We start from the raw sequence: 14924 nt of genomic DNA on the forward strand, positions 1-14924 counted from the left end.
CAGAATACAAGCAGTTCTTGTTGTGGATACACGTGGGAGCGTTTGGGACATTGTCACGTCACCATCATATGCTCATAATGTGATTGGGCATAGATTCTAAAGAAAATAAAGTTTAGTGCACTAGGTACAACAAAAAAATGCAACAATCCAATTGCGGAATCCGTTAACAGTTCAATGAAATCGCGTCGACAGGGTCTATTCAAACCGAATAGAATGTTTATTATCTTCATTTTAAATAGATCCGAGCCGAGCCAAACTAATTGATGATCGTCTCCAACAACAGCAAAATCCTCCCATGTGTTAAAAAGGCATCATGAAAAAGAAGCACCTCGGCTCCACCACTAGACATCAATTGCTTGCCTTAGCTACTTCCCTTTTTACTATGAAAAGATTAGGGACGGTGGGAACCGATAAGATTGAAGAGCATCAGTCTCTTATTATAGGACCAAAGAGTTACGGATGAGAAAGAGTTTCGACTTTCTCACCATTTCATGGAGTTTTAACATAAATCAAAGAATTACAAAAAAGTCGTGAAACTTTAGTATGAATTAAAGGTACGAAGAAGAAGGAGATAAAGAGTGTAGAGGCTTTTCTTTTTTTCTTTTCTTTTTTAAGAAATCGCCGTTGCCCCCTTTATTCTTCAAGAATTAGAAAGATGCTTTTCAAATTTTTGTTCATTTAAAATATGGGTTCTTCTACTTTATGCTTGTTTATTTATTTTATATTATCTTTAAATATCTTTTTTAAAATTATTTTCTTTTTAATTCTTTTATATGCCTTTCTATCATTGCTTAAAATAATTTTATTAAATCATAAATTATGCTAATATACCTAAAATATAACAAATATAAATAGTAATTTATATGTAGAATATACATTATAGAATAAAACACGAGATAGGATATTTTTATTCATGCTTCATTCATCTTATATTCAATTTTATCTTATATTGGACAATGATCAAACATGAGACAGAGTACATTTATCATATCCTGATTTTTGTCTTAACTACTAAACGTAGTCCAAGGGTTTATTCCTCTATATCAACCAGGTTCATTTAGTACTTTACACCCAAGGTCCTCCCAACAAGGATTGAACTGTAGACCACAAGGAGGGGAGCAAACTCTTTTACCATTTAGGCCAACACTTTGTTGGTAAATTTGAAAACTTCTAAATTTTTGAAAGATCATTTCGATGTTGTTGTATTCATTTAAACATAATTCAGAAAATTTTGATTAGACAGTCACTTAACAGATTGTGTAATCGAGTGGAGAAATTTCATTTAGGATCACCCAATTTACTAGAGTTTCAATTTTTCTTTTCTCTAGTTGACCAAAATATGGGCAATTCTTATTGTGGATACATTAATGGAAGCGTTCAGGACGTTGTCACATCGCTGTCACTCATAATGTGATTGGGCATAGATTCTAAAGAAAAGAAAGTTTTAGTGCACTAGGTACAACAATTAAAAATCCAACAATTTGATTGCGGAATCCATTAACAGTTCAACAAACTCCCGATGGGGTCAAATCTGAACCAAATAGAATGTTTAATATCTTTGATTTAAATATATCCGAGCTAAGCCAAACTAATCAATGATCAACATCAGCAAAATCCTCGCAAATGATGCGAAGGTATCATGAAAAGAAGCACCTTAGCTCCCTCTGTGGACATCAATCGGTCGGATCAGTTACTTCCTATTTTACCCGTAAGAAGATGAGGGACAGTGGGAACCGACAAAACTGAGAAGGAGCGGTTGCTGCAGTGACACTCTTCTTTCTGTGTCGAACCACATTTTCCAACGCCTCGGCAGAAAATCCTCGCCACCCAATGCCCAGCAACTTCTTCCCTTTTCCTCGTCAAGCCAAATGTCGACGAAGGCCCTGTGGATAACGTTGCATTTAGTGATCATACACGAGTCAATGCCAAGCAAATATTATTACAGTCGCTCCAAAAGAAAAATATTTAGATGCATCGAGACGCGTGTGATCCCCCATGTATTACGACCGTTGATTTTGGTTACGATCGTGCCATGATGTGGGCCGGGATGCACTGAGCTCGCGTGGTGTGCGCCCGTCGTGCTCGGGAATGGCTTTAATCGCTCGAGATAAAATTAGACTCGCTGCAATTTTCGAGCTAAGATTTGTTTACACGCTCCTATGGAATTGTATTGAATTGTATCCCCCTACGCAACAAGCCAAATACCGAGTGGTTGTATATCTCACATTTTCATGAACTGTTTGGAGTTTATAAATACGACTACAATTTAGAAGGAAAATGTTGAAGAGCATCAAAATGGCACTTGTCAAGTAAGAGCATGTTTGGTCAACTAGAGAAAAAAAGAGTTTGCTATTGAAATATTAAAAAATTAAAAGAAAAAAAATTATACAAGTTATCAAACGTGTTTCTATTCCTGAAGTAGAAATTTTTTACGGTTACCAAATGTGTTCTTATATTAAAAAATTATTCCCTGAAACAAAAAAAAAAAAAACTATTTATGTTCAAAAATTGTTCTCTAGAGCAGGAACTCTTGCTCATCGGCTTGTGTATTTCCTTGACACTCTTGCTCATAGGCTTGTGTTAGAGTCCAGGCATTTTTATTTTTGATGCCACTGGTGTATCATTCTTTATGCCTAAAATGGTCTTGAGTCTTTTATATTGGTTTCTACCGCTTGTTCAGTCCATCATCCCTGTAGTGATTCAAAATTTGCACTTTTTTGCTCTTTACATAATTGGACCGGTCTAACCTATTTTGCTAGTTGCGAACAATTTTGCAATACTAATCTTGGCTTGAGGTTGGCAGGTTAGTGCTTTGATTTGAAAAGATGTATACCGGGATTTGGGAAACTGTTATCCCTCATGTTCCTCAGAGTGTGTCGGATTTAACTTTTTCCTTGTATAGTTTATTATACTCGGTAAAAAGCTTGTCCTTATTGTTCACTTTGATGGTTGGAAGAGAGCCTTTCCATTCTGAGGTCAGACCTACGGAGTCAGAAGAGGCATGTGAAAATTTTAATGAAGAAATCACTTTGGTCAAGGGCTCTGGAAGAAGTACCTAGTTAATTCTGCTCTTTCAGCTTTTCCCTAGACTTTGTTCACGTCAATGTATTCTCAATTGCGTATACGAACAAATTGTTTATATTTAGGAGTAAAAAGAAAGATTTTTCCCGAAAATTCTCTGTATGTTCTTCTCAATAAGCTTTGAACAGAAACTTCAAGATAATTTCATCTTCTAAGGTCACAAAAAATCCTTTTCCTTGTCCAATATCTACTGCGGTTTTTGCAGACTTAATCTGCATATGATGCAAATATACTTTAGAAATAAATTGTGCTTTAGTTAGAAAACTTGCAGCGATGAGGATGACATCTCTTGCAGAACTTTAATGGAAATGAGATTAAAGATAAAAATGAACTAGAGAAAACTAGTAAATTAACAATATGAACCAAGTTGTTAGGCGGAGTTCACACTGTTTCAGGTTCGAACCCTAGCTTATAAGCATTTTGTCTTTTTAGAAATATGGTAGAAAAAATTGCCGATACAACAGTCTTACTATTTGCTCTTAAGGTGGTGAAGAAGCTTGCGGATATTATTCTTTGCCTCCAAATGGAAGTTCTTAAAGCCTTTGGTAGTGCTGGTATGCTTTTTGAAATGCAAAGATCCTGTTCTCCTTAAAATCTGTCTTCTGCTGCTAAGAAGAAATATGGACAATACCAGGATGAAATCAGAATAAGATGCACTAAGATGACTGAAATGGTGCTACTATTTTGCTGCACGAGTTTTTGTGCTAACAAATAAAATTTTATCAAGTCCCTTGTCGTCCACCACATTTTACTCGGTTGATCATTCGTGGTAGCTATCGGTCCTCCTATTGATGATTAATATATTGAAGTCCATGAACGGAATACTGGTCTCTTTATTGCCCTAGTAATGTTTTCCATCTTTAGCCATTCAGATTGGGAAAGAGCAGCAGGAGGTTCTGCCAGCAATGGTAGTAAACTGGGATCTTCTGGCCTGGCTTTGCACTATGCAAGCATTATAACTAAAATTGACACTATTGTGAATCCATAAATTTTACTGATTTTGACTCTTCTGGAGTTCTCATTTTCCAGTCTATTTTTTCCTTTCATTTTTGTTCAATTGTGTGCATCCTAATTTGGGTTCTTGATCTAATCATGATAAGAAATGCACATGTATGGTAGCTGTAGGATTCTCCATTACATATCACTCCTAAGACACTACTATTGTAGTCTGCGTCCATTAACTCTGGACCAGATATCTTGTGATGTGGAAAGATCTGAAAATGCAAAGACCAATTTATGCATGCATAATTTAACAACAAATATAAAGACATCATTTGCTTTCCAGAATCCTAAAGTTCTCGACCTGAATTCAACATGGAGTTGAACAGGAAAGTGGATTGAAACTTTTATGCAGTTATATACAATTAAGAAACCATTCTTAAATACAGATTGATCTGACGAGCAGGCTGACCAGCCATCTAAAGATATCTCAAGTATTGACTAGAGCATGCCCGTATTAACTACAAATGTGAAAAACGCATATTTCCTTACCAGAATCCTAAAGTTTTTAACCTGAAACCAACACTGAGAAAAACAGGAAAGTGACTTGAAGTTGTTGAATCTGCCATCAAGTACATCTAATATGGTTAGTGTATACGCATCTACTACTGCATTGGCATTTATATGGTTCTCCACGTGATCTCTTGAGCTTTTATTCAATCAGACTCTTTTTATTTGGAGTTTGGCCTCTGCTGGAAGTGTCTACCATCTGTATCTTCTTATATTTACTCATATTGTTAATTGTTGAAACAGCGAGGAACTTTCATGTGATTAACAACTATTGTTACTGGTACTTAGCCTCTATAGAGTAATCTGATCTTCGTGAAATTTGTTGAGATAATCTAATATGCTTAATCAACTTCTTTTCCCAATAAACTTCCGTTTTCTCAGTAGCATAAGAGTACTGTGACTGGGAAAACTGTCAAATGGCTTGATGATATGAAGTCTATGATCACAAGGCCTCAGACATGAAGATAAGATTTTTTTTTTTTTTTACCATTTTTACAAACTGTTATTTATCCACTCCACATAGCTCACATAGAATGACAATGGACTATTTACTGTTGCAAAGAAAATATTGGTGTAATAGAAAGAAAAGTGCTTGAGGAATTCATTACTGATTTCCTTTTGTGCTAAAGATGGACTTGGTATGGTCTTCTTTGACCCACGCAACTTCTATTCCAATTAGGTGGCTCGTTCAGGCTCCGTAACTCCAACAATGACAAATGAATTGTACCAAAGTCTGCCACCAGATATAAAGTCAGCTACGTTCTTTTGGCTGTGGCAAGTTCAGATTCAGGAAGAGGTGGTCAATATGTATCATGTAATCATTTTTACAGAATGTACCTAGATATATTTATGTATATATTGCTGCGGACCTGTTCTTAAGCAGAAGATGATTTCCTCATCTGGGGTATCCACCATGTTTGGTGTCTGTGCAGCCCACAATTCCAATTGTTAAAGCTAAAATGGAGAAGACACTGTTGTGGCTTGCTCCACTTGCTGCTAGCAAAATCAAGTAAGTTGAAAAAACATCTGCGGGTGAATGACAAATTGTGCTATAAACTTGAAAAATGACATGTCTTGACCATTGGTTATGTTTGAATTTGGATTGTCATCTCACACCACTTGTTTATGAGGTTTATCATGGGTTTGTATGCATGTAGTCTTCCTCCATCAAACAATTTCAGCACTTGTTTTGGACTTCTAATGCGAACAATTCTGCCTCTCATACCATTTGATCTTTGAAGTTTCGATGCATATTAACTTATTGCATAATTCCATTTTTTTATTTGTTTTAACTAGAGCACACTGGCTCTGCGAAACTGGGAGAAAGGGCAAAAATGAGGTACTTAAGCTTAGACCTTCATGTGCTCATCTTTGATGTTTTCTTGCCTTTGAACATCATCAAGATTGCCAACTGATATTCTTTTTCAGGTCCAGAGTAAACCACAGACCTACTGGCAAGGGTGACTTCATCAGAATCAATACTCTAAATCATGCTGATAAGGAGAAAAGTGACGCCTATATCGTTGAACTTCTGTTCTGGGTTCACCAGCTGGTCTGCAAGAGAAGGACAATGAACAATGGAGTTAACTGTTCACTTGATTTGACGGTTTCTTCTCTAAGCAATGAAGAGATCAGATTATCTTCTCATGGTTCTCGTAAGGATTTAAATAAGAGGAAGCTGATGCGAAGCACAAGCGAAACTCTGGAATCCGAAACAGGAAATCTCTATTCATGCTATTACCATCTACCGTGCACAGGTATTTGTGATTCTCCCACCGATACAAGTCCGGGGGTTTCAGTTCCAATTCTGAAAACATGATGTATGGACTTCAGCATAGACACGATGACTGCATTGGATGTCATTGATGGCATTCCCGCCTATTTAAGTTTACGAGCAATCACTGTGAGAAAAGCGATAACTACAGTTTGTGCAATAACGGGTGTACATCTACCTCATGTATACTGGAACCCAAAGGGAGATAGAGGACAGTAAGACATCATCTGGATATGTAGCGGATGCCAAAACAATATATCACGGTGCCTGTTCATCTTCTGATACGGTTAGAAGAGTATCTACGGTCTTGCAAAACCATGTGAACATCAATGTTGCAGCTGACCGTAAGTGAATGTGTTGGATTCATATATATATTTATGTACGACCGTCTGCCATGCTTAGCTTTTTTCCGGTTGCCCGATTTGGGGCAGTGTACGATCAAGGTCAAGTGTTCGGTTGATGATTGTCAAGATGGTTAATTGTGAGTCTCGTTGTGATCTATGCTGTGATTGCCCATGATTTCTTCCTGCTCTAGCAGCACCTTTAGTCTGAATTCGCTTCCTATGGTCTCTAAATAATTCACTGCTCGGACATCTCTTCTTCAACACAATTATAGGTAAGTTTTCCTGCCTCATGCTTTGTAAGATAATGGCTTCAGGCTTCTACCGTGTCGGTAGTTCTCGTGCACCTTAGACATACACCGGTTACAACTGAAGAAATCTCGAAAGCGACCATTCTGAATGCAGTGTCTTGTCCATCGAGAAATGGAAGGCATTTCGTGATTCGATATTGTTTCCCATTAAATTCAATCCCCGTTTCGACTTGCGTCTGAAGGAAACGTGCTTCCTCCCTTTCTTTCAACTCGCGGGTACACTTAGATCCATGCCTTGAGCAGAAAGACCTGAAGGAAGAGTCCCGTCGTGTTCTTCTCCTTTGTTTCCCTCACCAGAGCATGGGTTTACTTTGTTGTTTAGCTCACGTTCCAAATCACTAACTGACAATGTTGTATCCCTTGCTTCAAAACACATACTCTAGGTTAAAAGAAAGACAAGTCTCTAGATTTTTTTATTACTACCCTATATATCAGCCTTTTAGTTTAAGATGGAGTAAGATATTTAATCAACCCTAGTGGATGCCTTGGTCACTAGACAATAATTGACTGGAAAAATTACTTAATAAGTTCTAAAACCATTGCATGGATGTCAATTTAATCATGAACTTCCCAAGTTTGTCCTCAACAAATGCATATTTAGAATTACCTCGATTTAATTTCAAAATAAATTCACATATTTCTTCCTTTTCTTGTGAAAATTTCATTACCAACAGTCTTTTTTTAAATACCTTGCATTAATTAATATCTAACGTTAATCATCTCTCCCAACTTTTTGAATGTAATCTGGTTTTATTATTATTATCATTTAATATTTTCTATTTACGTTACCACATTTAATATGTTCAAAAGACATTCATGTGACAAAGCAAGTTGTTAGTCCCATATTTTAACATCTCTACAATGATAATGTTCAAAGATTATCATGAAATTTCAATGAAAAGCATCTTATAATGTGATAGAAACTATACTTTAAGATATGTTTTCAAATAGTAATGATAGTTAGACAAAAGCAATTGAAATATAGAACGCCAAAAGATGACAGAAAAAAAAAATAATGTGTCAAATGGACTCTATTAAAAAATATCAATTGGTATTGTCTTGATCGCGTTACAAAGCTCATCGAAATCACTTTACTTTTCCTCTAAAGAATCCAAACACACGCTAGTTTAATGCCATTTATTCGTCCGACAACATGTAAACTTTAGTCTTGATTATTATATTTGTAAAAATGACATTTTACTTTTTAACATTCATACCCCGCCACGCGTCCTTGTAAATATGGCCTTTGGGCTCTCGTGGCGCTGGTAGGGCCTACTGGGGCGCCAAGCCCATGATAAGTATTTTGCTGTCTAACCATATTACTTCTTATTACTGACGAGTACAAGCCTAAGTCCCGAAACATAGACAGTATATCATAGCAATTTACGTCCAAAAAAACATGAAGTTTCAGAATATCATACTTTCAATGATGCATAAGTCAGTCACTCGGTTTTGTAAGTCATTTTATTTGAGTTGATCTTGTGAAAAAATTTCTTCTTAACTTGAGCATGAGCAACCTCAAGCTCCACTCAAAAGAAGCTCAAGTAGCTCGAGTTCGACTTAGTTGTTACGAGTAATTAATGAGTCAAGTCCAAACTACTTGCAAATAGCCTGATTTAATTTCACAGTAATCAAGTAGCACATCGCGATGGTCGCGAATCTCTCATGCTCCATGCTTCAAGAGGAATGGCCAACACCTTGTCGCAACCGCGATTCTTACGCATGTAGATCTAGATCTACGATGTGGGTGGAAGCCCCTCTAGCCAAGGCAACGTGGACCTTGTTGGACCTTGGTTTTTCTTATTTTCCATTCCAGTTCTCTAGTTTTTTTTTCACAAACTTGTTAATTTTCAAGTCTGTTTTGATGAAATCTATCTAAATTTGCTAATTTATCTTCCGAACCGGGAGAGAGGATCATGTTGCAGTTATTGCTTTAGAGAGAGAGAGAGAAAGAGAGAGGATCATATTGCTGTTATGGCTTTCACCGCCCAAAAATTGGATGAGGGAGTAATGATGCTGCGTTTCTTCTTTTTCTTCCATGAGAATCCACCGTGAGATCAGGGAAGACACATTCCGACATTAGCAGACAACAAGGAAAGCACCGCTGCTGGAGATTCTCCTTTCCTTGCCTCTTTCTCCTTTTTTTTTCCTTCCCTTTCCTTTCCTCTTTCTCCTTTTGAGTTTCAACGTATGTACCGTGCATGTTTCTTGAGTTCACACCGGGTGCAAGGCTCTAATTATCCAGTTGCACCGACAGTAAAATCAACAAGACTTGCTAAATAAATAAAATGAGACGGAAAATCCACAAATTTATTCCGGTCTTTAGAGTCGAAGCTGATCCCACAAAAAAAGTTAAAAGTGAATAGATGCTTCCTCAAAAAACATATTATCATAGGGTCAAGCCTACTTAACTCATTCTCTACAATTGTAATGTTAGAAGATTTTCGCACATAAATATTGGCCCAAACACTCCAACTTTTCTATGCGGAACAAACACTTTCGTTTGTTTTATAAACAACTTTCTAACAATTGCATGTCGAAATGGGCAAGGTGTATGAACCCTCGATTGCCAAGCCCCTGCAGAGGGCTGACCTTGACCTAATGTTTTTATCCGTTGATCCACTAATGTACGGTCGTAGTAACGTCATTCGGGTAATTAATACTTTGACTCGGCGGCATCGTGCGATATTGTTGATTTTTGATTCGTTGCTGTTTGAATCTTGTGTTATTCAAAAGACACGACAGCCCAAATCGTTTTGTTTGTGCCGAGGGAATTGTGCTCTCACTCTCGGGACATTTATTTGCACATCTACAGACATAACTCGTGTAGGTTCACGGAAACGCATTATCTTTCTTGTGACGCTAGGCAAGTAGTCACTGTTATTCTCGAGAATAACAGTGACTGCTTATTTAGCGTCCTGCCGTATACCAAATTTAGCAAGAGGGGCAACCGAAAGTACAAGTATGGTCATTTTTGTCTTATTTTAGCCAATTTTTTCTGCTTAAAAAATTAGTTGCGATACCCATTTTAAACCAAAAAAGAAAAAGAAAAAGAAAAAGAAAATGAGACCTCATATAGATATTGCTCTCAATAAGAGAACTCCCCGACCCAAAAAAAAAAAAATATGAAAGATTCTGCTTGTTTTTATAATATTTGAATTTATAAATATATATAGTTAATATATAATGCAGAATTTCATCTCATAAGATATAAGCTACAGCTACTAGACGCAATTCTTGTTCTGGGTTCCACACCGTGCTAGGTTCATTTAAAATTAAATAGGCCCTTAAAGCTTGCCTACTGAAATATACTGCGAGTTTTATTGCATAAGATAGAAGCTATAACTTCTAGAGGCAAATTCTTGCTCAGGGTTCCACGCTGTGTTAAGTTAATTTCAAAATTAATTAGGCCTATTAAAGCTTGCCTACTGTAATCAATCATGTCGGAATGATCAAATTAGAGTAGAACACATTGATTATCTAGTGAATAATATGGCACATTCCAAATTTCTTATCTTATTAGATAATACATCTGGTCACTCCAATCAGTGTATGACCCGCCATTTGTGTTGTGTTTGTGACACCACCGAATTTATAAAAAAGTCTCCAAACAAAAAATAAATCATATGATTTATTGGACAATTACGTAAAATTCAATAGAGTTGGGTCAGTGGGTGATAAACGAATATGTAATTGAAGAATATGTTTTCATGTGTTTGGGAATATTTAAAAAGAAAACTAGCATACAAAAATTTCGATGAATGAAAGGATGAAAATATCATTGTAAAAATTGTTCAGACATTCGCTACGTAACAAGTTTGTAGACTTCAAGGGAAAAAAATAATTTTTCAGAGAGATTACTTCCAAAGAAGAGGTTTGTAGCACCAAAAACGATCATATAAAAGGAAGGTATAGAATTGAGAGGGGAAACCGGACAAATAAGTGTACAAGTTTCCTCGAAGAAATTTGCGGCCAGTAGACTTCCCACCATTATATATTAGAATTGAAATATTATTTTTATTTTATTAATTTATAAAGCTTGTTATTCAAAAAAAAAATTTACTGTGGATATAAAAAATCATATCCATATCTCACCTCCTACGTGATATTATCCATGCTACATCCCTAATATATTCAATTTTATCCTTTGTTGGGCAAAAATCAACACAAAATAGAAAATACTTATCCTACTCTGAGGCACTCCTCCATATTAACCAGGTTGATTTGGTATTTTATTCTTGAGGTCCTCTGAACAAGGCTTCAATTGAAAACCACAAGGAGGGGAGCAAACTCTATTATCATTTTGGCCAACACTTTGTTGGTAAATTTGAAAACTTCCAAAATTTTTAAAGATCATTTTCATGTTGGCATGTTGATTTGACCAGAATTGGGTTAATTTCTTTAGATGATCATTTTAGTGATTTGTGATGGGCTCGACAAATTTCGATTGGGCTCACCCAATACATTATAGTCTCAATTTCTTTCACTCTAGTTGATTGCAATACCAGGAGTTCTTGTTGTGGATGCATTATTTGGAGCATTTAAAACGTTATCACATCACCGCTATATGCCAATGATGTAATTGGGCATAAATTCTAAAGAAAAAAATGTTTAGTGCACTAGATGATTAAAAAGAAAATGCAACAATGTGATTGCGGAATCATTAAAAGTTTAGCGAACTCCCAGTGGAGTCTATTCGAACCACATGGAATGTTTATTCTCTTTAGCTTAAACATATTCGAGCAAAGCCAAACTAATCAATTGTCATCTCCAACGATAGCAAAAATCCTCACACATGTTAGATTGGCATCATGAGAACGATCACCTCAACTCCACCACCGGACATCAATCACTCACCCCAATTACCTCCCTTTTTTCCTATGAAAAGATTAGGGACAGTGCGAACCCATAAGACTGAGGAGCATTAATCTCTTATTATAGGATTGAAGAATTACATATGAGAAAGAGTTTCGACTCTCACCGTTTCATGGAGTTTTAACATAAATCAAAGAATTATGAAAATGTCTCAAAACTTTAGTATGAATTAAGGGTACGAAGAAGAAGGAGATAAAGAGTGTAGAGTTTTCTTTTCTTTTCTTTTTTTATAGAAATCTCATTGCCCCCTTTATTCTTCAAGAATTTAGAATGATGCTTTTCAAATTTTTGTTCATTTAAAATATGAGTTCTTCTACTTTATGCTTATTTATTTTATATTATCTTTAACTCTCTTTTTAAATTTCTTTTCTTTTTATATGCCCTTCTATCATTGCTTAAAATAATTTTATCAAATCATAAATTAGAGTAATATACCTAAAATGTAGAAAAAATATAAATAGTAATTTATATATAGAACACATAGAATAAAATGTGAGATAGGATATTTTTATTCATGCTACACCCTCTCATATTCAATTTTATCCTATATTGGGCAAAGATCAAACACAAGATATGGTAAATTTATCATATCCTGACTTTTATCATAACTACCAAACATAATCCTCCTCCATATCAATTGGGCTCATTTGGTACGTTACACTTGAGGTCCTCCCAACAAGGATTGAAATGAAGACCACAATGAGGGGAACAAACTCTTTTACCATTAAGGCCAACACTTTGTTGGTAAATTTGAAAACTTCTAAATTTTTTAAAGATCATTTTGATGTTGTCGTGTCGGTTTAAACATAATTGGGAAAATATCATTAGATAGTCACTTAATGAATTTTGAAATTGGGTTGAGAAATTTCATTTGGGATCACCCAATTCACTAGAGTTTCAATTTCTTTTTCAGGACATTGTCACATCACCGTCATATGCTCATGACATGATTGGGCATAGATTCTAAAGAAAAGAAAGTTTAGTGCACTAGGTAGAACAAAAAAATTCAACAATCTGATTGTGGAATCCATTAATAGTTCAACGGAATCGCACTGATGGGGTGTATTCAAACCAAATAGAATGTTTATTATCTTCCTTTTAAATAGATCTGACCTAAGCCAAACTAATTGATGATCATCTCGAACAACAGTAAAATCCTCCCGTGTGTTAAAAAGGCATCATGAAAGAGAAGCACCTTGGCTCCACCACTAGACATCAATTGCTTGCTCTAGTTACTTCCCTTTTTACCTGTGAAAAGATTAAGGACGGCGGGAACCGATAAGATTGAGGAGCATCGGTCTCTTATTATAGGACCAAAGGGTTACGGATGAGAAAGAGTTTCGACTCTCCCACCATTTTGTGGAATTTTAGCATAAATCAAAGAGTACAAAAAAGTCTTGAAACTTTAGTATGAATTAAGGGTACGAAGAAGAAGGAGATAAAGAGTGTAGAGGTTTTTTTTTTTTTTTTTTAAAAGAAAAAAGAAATCTCATTGGCCCCTTTATTCTTCAAGAATTAGAAAGATGCTTTTCAAGTTTTTGTTCATTTAAAATATTGGCTCTTCTACTTTATGCTTATTTATTTTATATTATCTTTAACTCACTTTTATAAAATTATTTTCTTTTTAATTCTTTTATATGCCCTTCTATCATTGCTTAAAATAATTTTATTAAATCATAAATTATACTAATATACCTAAAATAGAACAAATATAAATAGTAATTAATATAAAGAGTATACATTATAGAATAAAACACGAGATAGGATATTTTTATTCATGCTACGTTCCTTTTATATTCAATTTTATCTTATATTAGATAGAGATCAAACATGAGATAGAATAAATTTGTCATATCTTGATTTTTATCTTAACTACCAAACGTGTTCCAAGGGTTTACTCCTCCATATCAGCTAGGCTTATTTAGTACTTTACACTTGAGGTCCTCCCAATAAGGATTGAACTAAAGACCACAAGGAGGGGAGCAAACTCTTTTTCCATTTAGGCCAACACTTGTTAGTAAATTTGAAAACTTCTAAATTTTTGAAAGATCATTTCGATGTTGTCGTATTCGTTTAAACATAATTCAGAAAATTTTGATTAGACAGTCACTTAATAGATTTTGTAACCGGGTCAAGAAATTTCATTTAGGATCAACCAATTTACTAGAGTTTCAATTTCTTTTTCTCTAGTTGACCAGAATATGGGCAGTTCTTATTGTGGACATCCGTCATATGCTCATAATGTAATTGAGAATAAATTCTAAAGGAAAAGAAAGTTTAATGCACTAGGTACAACAGTAGAAAATCTAACAATCCGGAATCTGGTAATAGTTGAATGAAATTCTGATGTGATCAATTCCAACCGAATAAAATGTTTATTATCTTTAATGTAAATAGATCCGAGCTAAGCCAAACTAATCAACGATCAACGTCAGCAAAATCCTCACAAAGGATGAAAAGAAGCACCTCGGCTCCATCTGTGGACATCAATCGGTCGCATCAGTTACTTCCTTTTTTTACCCGTAAAAAGATGAGGGACGGTGGGAACCGACAAAACTGAGAAAGAGCGGTTGCAGTGAAACTCTTCTTTCTTTCTGTGTCGAACACGGTTTCCAACGCCTCGGGAGAAAATCCTCGCCACCCAATGCCCAGCAACTTCTCCCCCACTTTGACATTGCTCGTCAAGTCAAATGTCAACGAAGGCCCTTGTGGATAACGTCGCATTTAGTGGTCTGACCGGACGAGTCAATACCCAGCAGACATCATTACAATCCCGCCAAAAGAAAATATTTAGGTGCATCCAGACGTGCATGATCCCCGTGTGTTGCGACCGTTGATTTTGGTTACGACCGTACATGATCTAGGCCAGGATGCACTGAGCTCCAGTGTTTGTCCACAGGCTCGATAATGGATTTAATCGCTTGAGATAAAATTTTGAGTCACTGCACTCTTCGCACTGAGATTTGCTGACACGCTCTTATGGTGCGCAACAAACCATGAGTGATAATATCTCTCACATTTTTCACATACTCA

This window comes from Eucalyptus grandis, chromosome 6, assembly GCF_016545825.1.
Source record: "Eucalyptus grandis isolate ANBG69807.140 chromosome 6, ASM1654582v1, whole genome shotgun sequence".
In the NCBI taxonomy this organism is placed as follows: Eukaryota; Viridiplantae; Streptophyta; class Magnoliopsida; order Myrtales; family Myrtaceae; genus Eucalyptus; species Eucalyptus grandis.